This window comes from Panthera onca, chromosome C1 (genome assembly GCF_046562875.1).
Source record: "Panthera onca isolate mPanOnc1 chromosome C1, mPanOnc1 haplotype 2, whole genome shotgun sequence".
Classification (NCBI taxonomy): Eukaryota; Metazoa; Chordata; class Mammalia; order Carnivora; family Felidae; genus Panthera; species Panthera onca.
Window position 1 is genome coordinate 146,218,366 of NC_138346.1, and position 11,429 is coordinate 146,229,794.

An 11,429-nucleotide genomic window follows, 5' to 3' on the forward strand; every position below is an offset into this window, starting at 1 on the left:
TTTATAAGCAAAATTCACAGGAAGATTCAACTGTTCCTATAACTGTGTTTGATTGCTCCTTATAAACAATAGACTTGGGCACCTGGGTGGCTCAGTTGGTTAAGTGTCTGACTCTTGGTTGCACCTCAGGTCATGATCTCATGGTTCGTGAGTTGGAGTCCCACGCCGGGCTCTCTGCTGTATAAGCAGAGCTTGCTTCAGATCCTCTGTCTCCCTCTCTCTCTCTGCCCAAGCCCCTCCCCCTCATAAATAACTAAACATTAAAAAAAAAAATAGACTTCATTTATCAGAAGAAAAAGCAAGTGATTTCTTAGCATTAGTCCTATTTCCAAGTAGCCCTGCCCTTATTTTCCTTTTCAAACTCACTTATAAAGAGAAACAAAGTTTCAAATTTTGTCCTAAAATGGACACCAGAACTTAAAAAAGATGGAGATAAACTATAGACTTAGTCATTACAATTCGTTAATCACAAACTGAGAAAGATAGGAAAGGCAACAGGAGAGACAAGCCCAATCAATGAGCCCTGGCCTTATTTTTCCCAGACTAGAGTTGAACATAGCCCCAATTCTACTGATACAGTGGTCATTTTAGGTTCTAAGCTTATATTGCTGGTGGTTTGGGTAAGAACCTGAGTTCTGGATCAAGCGTAAAACTGTCCAGTGACAAAGATTCTCTCTTTGACCAAACTTTAGACAGACTCCTCTGAATTCTCTTCTCCAGTAGGCCTTGACTTTGGGGCTTCATGTTTGTCTCTGCATTGTCCAATTTTAGCAAGAATCCTGCTAAGTCAGGTTAGCCAGAATTGCCCACTCCTGATATCTGATTACCCTCAATATCTGATTGGGTTCTTTATCCCCCAGGTGATGTTTGATCACGTTGACCTGCCTTTACCAAGAACCCTGTAGTGTCAGTTTAAACAAAATTCTCCCTTAGTCCTCTTAGTAATTTTCTATCCACTGACCACCCCCTATGCTACTTCCTGGCTGTAAATTCCCACTTTTCCTTACATTTGGCGTTGAACCCTATCTCTCTTCCTACTGAAAAATCCCATTGTAGTGGTCCCTCTACCTAGTCTTCCTTGAAAAAAGTCTTTAGGACCATTTTAACAAGTATCATGAACTATTTTTCAGTGCTGTGATTCTGCAAGAGCCCAAATTCTATTAGCTGACTGTGACATACAAGAGGCAAAAGTTCTGAACACGTTTGTTTGTTTTGACACAAAGCATTTATAATTAAAGGACCCAAGGGACACCTTGGTGTCTCAGTCAGTTAAGTGCTCGACTCTTCATTTCAGCTCAGGTCATGATTTTACACTTCATGGGATCCAGCCCCACATCAGGCTCTGTGCTGATAGTGCGGAGCTTGCTTGGGATTCTCTCTCTCCTTCTCTCTCTGCCCATCTCCCACTCATACTCTCTCTCTCTCTCTCTCTCTCTCAAAATAAATAAATAAACATTTTTTAAAAGTTATTTCTAAAAAAAAAAAGGACCCAAGTGTTTTTTTATTACGATAAAGACTTATACCAGAAATTTTATTTTTGCATTTTAATTAAACTATAAAATAGGAACAAAACAGTGTTCAGCTTCAAGATGTACAACCAGTAGGAGCGCCTGGGTGGCTCAGTTAGTTAAACATCCGACTTCAGCTCTGGTGATGATCTAATGGTTCACGGATTTGAGCCCCACATTGGGCTCTGTGCTGACAGCTCAAAGCAGGACTCTGCTTTGGATTCTGTGTCTCCCTCTCTCTCTCTGCCCCTCCCCTGCTCATGCTCTGTTTTTCTCTCAAAAAATAAATAAACATTAAAAAAAAAAAAGATGTACAACCAGTGAAACGCCACAAAATTAAAACATTCCTGTAATTAATACCCAAGTCAAAAAAAGGAAAAGAGCACTAACAAAGCCCTAGAAGTTTTACCTGTGCCCCTTTCCCATCATACCCTCCTCTCCTGTTCAATGATGCCCATTTTTCTGAACTTTTTTTTCTAATTTTTAATTTTGGTGAACTACACACAATATAACATTCACCATTTTAAAGTGTACAAATCAGCAGTGTTAAGTCTTTCACATTATCATGCAAACAATCGCCTGGACTTTCACCTTGCAACAATTCCATTCTTTCCTATGCCACAGCTCCTGGCAACCACCAGGCTACTTTCTGTCTTTGTGAATTTGACTGCCTCTTTTAATACCTCTTATAAGAAGAATCATACATTATTTGTCTTTTTTTACTGACTTATTTCACTTGGTATCATTTCCTCAAGATTCATTCATGTTAGAGCAGGTGTCAGAATTTCCTTTCTTTCTGAGGTTGAAAAATATATTGTATGTGTATACATACCACATTTTCTTTACCCTCTTTTCTATAGATGGACACTCAGGTTACTTCTACCTTTGGATTATTGTGAATAGTGCTGCTATGAACATAGGTGTACAAATACCTCTTTGGGATTCTGCATTCAATTATTTTGGATATATACTCACAAGTGGAATTGAACATTTATCAGATGTATGATTTGCAAATATCTTCTCCCGTTCAGTAGGCTTCCTTTTTGTTTTGCTGATGGTTTCTATCACCGTGCAAAAGCTTTTTAGTTTGAAGTAATCCCATTTGTTTATTTCAGCTTTTGTTGCCTTTGCCTGAGGACACTGGTTCAAAACAAATATTGCTAAGACTGATGTCAAAGAGCTTACTTCCTGTGTTTTCTTACAGGAGTTTTATGATTTTAGGTCTTACGTTTAAATTTTTAATCCATTCTGAATTTATTCTTCATATATGGTGTAAGATAATGGTCCAGTTTCATTCTTTGGCATGTAGCCATCCATTTTTCTTAATACCACTTATTGAAGAGACTGATTTTTCCCCATTCTATATTCTTGCATCCTTTATCATTGACTGCATATGTGTGGGTTTACCTCTAGACTTTCTATTCTGTTCCATTGACCTATGTGTCTGGTTTTATGCCAGTACCACACTGTTTTAATTACTATAACTTTGTAGTATACTTTGAAATGGGGGAGTGAGAAACCTCCAGCTTTGTCCGTCTTTCTCAAGATTGCTTTGACCTTTTGAGGTCTTTTGTGCTTCCATACAAATTTCAGGATTCTTTGTTTTAGTTCTGTGAAAAATGCCATTGGTTTTTTGAGGAGAATGCAAATAATCTATAGATGCTTTGGGTGGTATGGACATTTTATCAATATTAGTTCCTCAAATCCATGAGCAAAGAATAACTTTCTATTTATTTGCATCATTTTCAATTTCTTTCATCACTGTCCTATAGTTTTCAGAATAAAGGTCTTTCACCTCCCTGGTTAAATTTCTTCCTAGATATTGTATTCTTTTTAATCCAATTGTAAATGGGATTTGTCCCCCTAATTTCTCTTTCTGATAGTTCATTATTAGTGTATAGAAACAGAACTGATTTGTGTATGTTAATTTTGTATTTTGAAATTTTACTGAATTTATTTATTAATTCTAATAGCTTTTTGGTGGAGTCTTTAGGGTTTTCTCTGTATAGTATCATGCCATCTACAAATAAAGAACAGTTTCCTTCTTCCTTTCCAATTCCGATGCCCTTTTTCCCCATTTTCCATACCTAACTGCTGTAGTTAAGACTCCCAATCCTTTTTGAATAAAAGTGCACAAGTGGGCATCCTTGTCTTTTTCCTAATTTTAGAGAAAAAGCTTTTAGTTTTTCATGGGTTAGTATGATGTTAGAGGTGACAATATGATTGTCATATATGGCTTTTCATATTGAGGTATATTCCTTCTATACCTACTTTGTTGAGAGATTTTTAAATCATAAATAGATGTTTAATTGTGTAAGATGTGTTTTGTACGTCTATTGAGATGACAACATGATTTTTTCTTTTGTTTTGTTAATATGGCATATCACATTGATTAAATTGCAGATGTTGAATCATCCTTACTCCCTGGAATAAATCCCACTTGATTGTGGTATATGATATTTTAAATGTATTGTTGAACTTGGCTTAATAATATTTTAAGGTTTTTTGCATCTATGTTCATCAGGGATATTGGCCTTTAATTTTCTTTTTTTGTGATGTTTTCTATTTCTGTTTCAGTGTCAGAGTAATGCCATCCTTGTAAAATGAGTTTGGAAGCATTCCCTCCTTTTTGATTTTTGGAATAATTTGAGAGGAATAGATACTAACTCTTGTTTGAATGTTTGGTAGAATTCACCCGTGAATCTGTCTGGCTCTAGACTTTTGTTTTGGGGGAGTTGTTTTTTTTTTTTAATTTTTTTTTAACGTTTATTTACTTTTGAGACAGAGAGAGACAGAGCATGAATGGGGGAGGGTCAGAGAGAGAGAGGGAGACACAGAATCTGAAACAGGCTCCAGGCTCTGAGCTGTCAGCACAGAGCCCGACGCGGGGCTCAAACTCACGAACCGTGAGATCACGACCTGAGCCGAAGTCAGATGCCCAACCGACTGAGCCACCCAGGCACCCCATGGGGGAGTTTTAAAATAACTGATTCAATTTTATTACTTGTGATTGGTCTATTCAAATTTCCTATTTCTTTGTGATTCAGCCTTGGAATTTGTGTATTTCTCAGAATTTATCCATTTCTTCTTTTAGGTTTTTGTTTGCATGTAATTGTTCATAACATTCTTATATCTGTGATGTCAATTGTAACTCTCATTTGGAATTTTTGGTATTTGGGTCCTCTCTTCTTTTTTTTTTTTTTTCTTTTTTAAAGATTTTATTTTTAAGTAATCTCTATACCAAATGTAGGGTCCCAGAAGATGAAGAGAGAGAAAAAAAGGTAGAAGGTTTATGTGAGCAAATCATAGTGGAAAACTTTTCCTAATCTGGGGAAAGACAGACATAAAATCCAGGAAACAGAGAACTCCCATTAGATTCAACAAAAACCGACCATCAACAAGGTATATCATAGTCAAATTCACAAAATACACAGGAAAGGAAAGAATTATGAAAGCAGCAAGGGAAAAAAAAAAGTCCTTAACCTACAAGTAAAGACAGATCAGGTTTGCAGCAGACCTATTGACAGAAACTTGGCAGGCCAGAAAGGAGTGGCAGGATATATTCAAAGTGCTGAATTGGAAAAATATGCAGCCAAGAATTCTTTATCCAGCAAGGCTGTCATTCAAAATAGAAGGAAAAATAAAGTTTCCCAGGCAAACAAAAACTGAAGTTTGTGACCACTAAACCAGCCCTGAAGAAATTTTAAGGGGGGCTCTCTGAGGGGAGAAAAGATGAAACAAAACAAAAAAGACCAAAAGCAACAAAGATTAGAAAGGACCAGAGAACACCACCAGAAACTCAAACTCTATAGGCAACAACACAATGGCAATAAATTCATATCCTTCAGTACTCACTCTAAATGTCAGTGGATTAAATGCTCCAATCAAAAGACTTAGGATAACAGAATGGATAAGAAAATAAGATCCATCTATATGTTGTTTATAGGAAACCCATTTTAGACCTAAAGTCACCTTCAGATTGAAAGTAAGGGGATGGAGAACCATCTATCATGCTAATGGTCACCAAAAGAAAGCTGGAGCAGCTATACTTATATCAGAAAAACTAGATGTTAAAATAAAGACTGTAACAAAAGATGAAGAAAGGCATTATATCATAATTAAGGGCTCCATCCAACAAGAACACCTAGTAATTGAAAACATTTATGCCCCCAACGTGAAACAACCAAATATATAAATCAATTAATCACAAACATAAAGAAAATCATTGATAATAATACCATAATAGTAGGGGACCTCAACATCCCACTTACAACAATGGACAGATCATCTAAGCAGAAAAGCAACAAGGAAACAATGGCTTTGAATAACACACTGGACCAGATGGACTTACAGATATATTCAGAAAATTTCATCGTAAAGCCACAGAATACAAATTCTTCTCAAGTTCACATGGAACATTCTCCAGAATAGATCACATACTGGGACACAAATCTGCCCTCAATAAGTACAATGAGATCCAGATCGTACCATGAATATTTTCAGACCACAACACTATGAAGCTCGAAATCAACCACAAGAACAACAAATACTTGGAAACTAAAGAACATCCTACTAAAGAATGAATACGCTAGCCAAGAAGTTAAGGAGGAAATTAAAAAATACATGGAAGTCAATGAAAATGATAACACCACAGCCCCAAACCTCTAGGACGCAGCAAAGGTGGTCATAAGAGGGGAGTATATGGCAATCCAGGCCTTCCTAAAAAAGGAAGAATGATCTCAGATACACAACCTAACCTTACACCTTAAAGAGCTGGAAAAATAACAACACTAAAACCCAAAGCCAGCAGAAGACAGGAAATCATAAAGATTAGAGCAGAAATCAATACTATCAAAAAACAAAAAACAAACAAAAACAGTGGAACAGATCAAAGAAACCAGGAGCTGGTTCTTTGACAGAATTTTAAAAACTTGATAAACCCCTAGCCAGTTTGATCAAAAATAAAAAGGAAAGTACTCAAATTAATTAAAAAAAATCAAGAATGAAAGAGGAGAGATCACAACCAACACTGTAATAATACAAACAATAATAAGAGAATATTATGAACAATTATATGCCAATAAATTGGTCAATCTGCAAATAATGGAAAATTTTCTAGAAACATATACAGTACCAAAACTGAAACAAAAAGAAATGGAAAATTTGAACAGACCCATACTAGTAAAGATATCGAATTAGTAATAAAAAATCTCCCCCAAAACAAGAGTAGGCCGGCTGACTTTCCAGAGGAATTCTACCAAACATTTAAAGAAGAGTTAACACCTATTCTTTGAAGCTGTTACAAAAAATAGAAATGGAAGGAAAACTTCCAAACACATTCTATGAGGCCATAATTACCCTGATTCCAAAACCAAAGACCCCACTAAAAAGGAGAACTAAAAACCAATTTCCCTGATGGAGCTGGATGCAAAATTTTTCAACCAGATATTAGACCACTGGATCCAACAGTACATTAAAAGAATTATTCACCACAACCAAGTGGGATTTATACCTGGGATGCAGAGCTGGTTCAATATCCATGAAACAATCAGTGTGATACATCATATCAATAAAAGAAAGGACACGAACCACATGATCCTCTCAATAGTTGCGGAGAAAGCATTTGACAAAATACAGCATCCTTTCTTAATAAAAGCCTTCAGGAAAGTAAGAATAAAGGATAATATCTCAAGATCATAAAAAGATGAAAGACCCACCGCTAATATCTTCAATGAGGAAAAACTGAGAGCTTTCCCCTTATGGTCAGGAGCATGACAGGGATGTCCATTTTCACCACTATTATTCAACATAGTATTGGAAGTTTTAGCCTCAGCAATCAGACAACACAAAGGAATAAAAGGCAGCCAAATCGGCAAGGAGGAAGTCAAACTTTCACTCTCCATAGAATACATGATATTTTATATGGAAAACCCAAAAGATTCCACAAAAAAACTGCTAGAACTGATCCATGAAAATTCAGCAAAGTTGCAGAATATAAAATCAATGCACCGAAATTAGATGCATTTCTATACACCAATAATGAAGCAACAGAAAGAGAAAACAAGGACTCGATCCCATTTACAATTGCACCAGGAACCATAAAATACCTAGGAACAAACCTATCCAAAGAAGTGAAATATCTATACACTGAAAACTATATAAGGCTTATGAAAGAAATTGAAGACACACAAAAAAATGGAAAAATATTCCATGCTCATGGATGGGAAGAACAAATATTATTAAAATGTCAATACTATCCAAAGCAATCTACAATTGCTTTCAATGCAATCCCAATCAACATCGCACCAGTGTTCTTCTCAAAGCTAGAACAAATAATCCTAAAATTTGTGTGTAACTACAAAAGACCCCAAATAGCCAAAGTGATATTGAAAAAGAAAACCTAAGCAGGAGGCATCACAATCCCAGACTTTAGCCTCAACTACAAAGCTATAATCATCAAAACAGTATGGTACTGGCACAAAAACAGACACAGAGACCAATGGAATAGAACACAGAACCCAGAACTGGACCCACAAATGTATGGGTAATTAATCTTTGACAAATCAGGAAAGAGTATCCAATGGAAAAAAGATAGTCTCTTTAGCAAATGGTGCTGGAGAACTGGACAGCAACATGCAGAAGAATGAACCTGGACCACTTTCTTACTCGATACACAAAAATAAAGTCAAAATGGATAAAAGACCTAAATGTGAGACAGGAAGCCATCAGAACTCTAGAGGAGAAAGCAGGCAACAAACCTCTTTGACCTCAGCCACAGCAATTCCTTGCTCAACACATCTCCAAAGGCAAGGGAATTAAAAGCAAAAATGAACTATTGGGACCTCATCATGATAAAAAGCTTCCACACTGCAAAGGAAACAATCAACAAAACTAAAAGACAACCAACAGAATGGGAGAAGATATTTACAAATGACATATTGGATAAAGGGCTAGTATCCAAAATCTATAAAGAACTTACCAAACTCACCATCCAAAAAAATAAATAATTTGGTGAAGAAATGAGCAGAAGACATGAATAGACACTTTTCCAAGGAAGACATCCACATGGCCAATAGACACATGAAAAGATGCTCAACATCACTCATCATCAGGAAAATACAAATCAAAACCACACTGAGATACCACCTCACACCAGTCACAGTGGTTAAAATTAATAACTCAGGAAACAACAGATGCTGGTGAGGATGTGGAGAAACAGGAACCCTCTTGCACTGCTGGTGGGAATGCAAACTGGTGCATCCACTCTGGAAGACAGTGTGGAGGTTTCTTAAAAAAATTAAAAATAGAACTACCCTACGACCCAGCAACAGCACCAGGAATTTACCCAAAAGATACAGGAGTGCTGATTCATAGGGCCACATGTATCCCATTGTTTATAGCAGCACTTTGAATAATACCCAAATTATGGAAAGAATCTAAATGTACATCAGCTGATGAATGTTTATATATACAATGGAATACTACTTGGTAATGGGAAAGAATGAAATCATGCCATTGCAGCAACGTGGATGGCACTGGAAGGTATTACGCTAAATGAAATTAGTCAGTCAGAAAGACAGATATCATGTTTTCACTCATATGTGGAACTTGAGAAACTTAACAGAAGACCATGGGGGAAGGGAAGGAGAAAAAAATAGTTACAAACAGAGAGGGAGGGAGGCAAACTATAAGAGACTCTTGAATGCAGAGAACAAGCTGAGGATTGATGGGCGGGAGGGGAGAAAGGGGAAAGTGGGTGATGGGCATTGAGGAGGGCACTTGTTGGGATGAGCACTGGGTGCTGTATGAGAGCAATGAACCATAGGAATCTACCCCCAAAACCAAGAGCACACTGTGCCAATAAGTTATATTAAAAAATAAAAATAAAGAAATAAAATTTGTAAGGTACCAGAAAAGATCCAAATAGCCAAAGCAATCCTGAAAAAGAAAACCAAAGCTGGAGGCATCACAATTCCGGACTTCAAGCTATATTACAGAGTTGTAATCAAGACAGTATGGCACTGGCACAAAAACAGACATTCAGATCAATGGAACAGAATAGAGAACCAAGAAATGGATCCACAAACGTATGGCCAACTAATCTTGGACAAAGCAGGAAAGAATATCCAATGGAATAAAGACAGTCTCTTCAGCAAGTGGTGCTGGGAAAACCGGACAGCGACATGCAGAAAAATGAACTTGGACCACTTTCTTACACCTTACACAAAAATAAACTCAAAATGGATGAAAGACCTAAATGTAAGACAGGAAGCCATAAAATCCTAGAGGAGGAAGTAGGCAAAAACCTCTTTGACTTTGGCCACAGCAACTTCTTACTCAACACGTCTCTGGAGGCAAAGGAAACACAAGCAAAAATGAACTACTGGGACTTCATCAAGTTAAAAAGCTTCTGTACAGCAAAGGAAACAATCAGCAAAGCTAAAGGCTAATGACAGAATGGGAGAAGATATTTGCAAATGACATATAGGATAAAGGGTTAGTATCCAAAATCTATAAAGAGCCTGTAAAACTCAACACCCAAAGGACAAATAATCCAGTGAAGAAATGGGCAAAAGACATGCATAGACACTTGTCCAGAGAAGACATGCAGAAGGCTAACAGACATATGAAAAAATGCTCAATATCGCTCATCATTAGGGAAATACAAATCAGAACTACAATGAGATACCACCTGACATCTGTCAAAATGGCTAAAATTAACAACTCAGGCAACAATAGATGTTGGCGAAGATGAGGAGAAAGAGGGTCTCTTTTGCATTGTTGGTGGCAATGCAAGCTGGTGCAGCCACTCTGGAAAACAGTATGGAGGTTTCCCAAAAAACTAAAAATAGAACTACCCTAGACCCAGCAATTGCACTACTAGGTATTTATCCAAGGGATACAGGTGTGCTGTTTTGAAGGGACACATGCAACCCCGTGTTTATAGCAGCACTATCAACAATAGCCAAAGTATGGAAAGAGCCCAAAGGTCCATCGATGAATGAATGGATAAAGAAGATGTGGTATATATATACAATGGAGTATTACTCGACAATCAAAAAGAATGAAATCTTGCCATTTGCAACTAGGTGGATGGAACTGGAGGCTATTATGCTAAGTGAAATTAGTCAGAGAAAGACAAACATCATATGACTTCACTCATATGAGGACTTTAATAGACAAAACAGATGAACATAAGGGAAGGGAAACAAAAATAATATAAAAACAGGGAGGGGGGCAAAACAGAAGAGACTCATAAATATGGAGAACAAACTGAGGGTTGCCGGAGGGGTTGTGGGAGGGGAGATGGGCTAAATGGGTAAGGGGCACTAAGGAATCTACTCCTGAAATCATTGTTGCACTATATGCTAATTTGGATGTAAATTTAAAAAAAAATAAAAAATAAAATAAGTTAAAAAGAAAAAAAAAGGATACTGTTATGGCTCAAACTTAACACATCCAATATGTTTGGGAGGGTTCTTTTCATGAAAGTGCTGGTTGACTTGCCAGAGGAGAGCAAAAGAGAGAGTGACTTCTTCCCACTCCAGAGAGGCTGGAAGACATCTCTCAGCATAGTCAGTATACTTGGTTGATTTGGTCTGCCACTGGGGGAGAAGTGGGGCTACCAATTGTGATATTTTTTTCTCCCTCCCTCCCTCCCTCTCTCTTTCTCTCTCTCTCTCTCTCTCTCTCTCTCTCTCTCTCTCTCACACACACACACACACACACACACACACACACATACACACACGACTTTCATCAAACAGACTGGCTCTGGTTGGTGAATGACACTATATTGTTCCCCTTTAACTCCTCCTTTTCTCCCCCTCCTAACTGCCTTGCCAGGGACTTGTCATGGTCCCTTTTCAGCTTGACAGCATTTTCTCACTTCTTTCCTCCTTCTACTGTCCACCTCAGTCT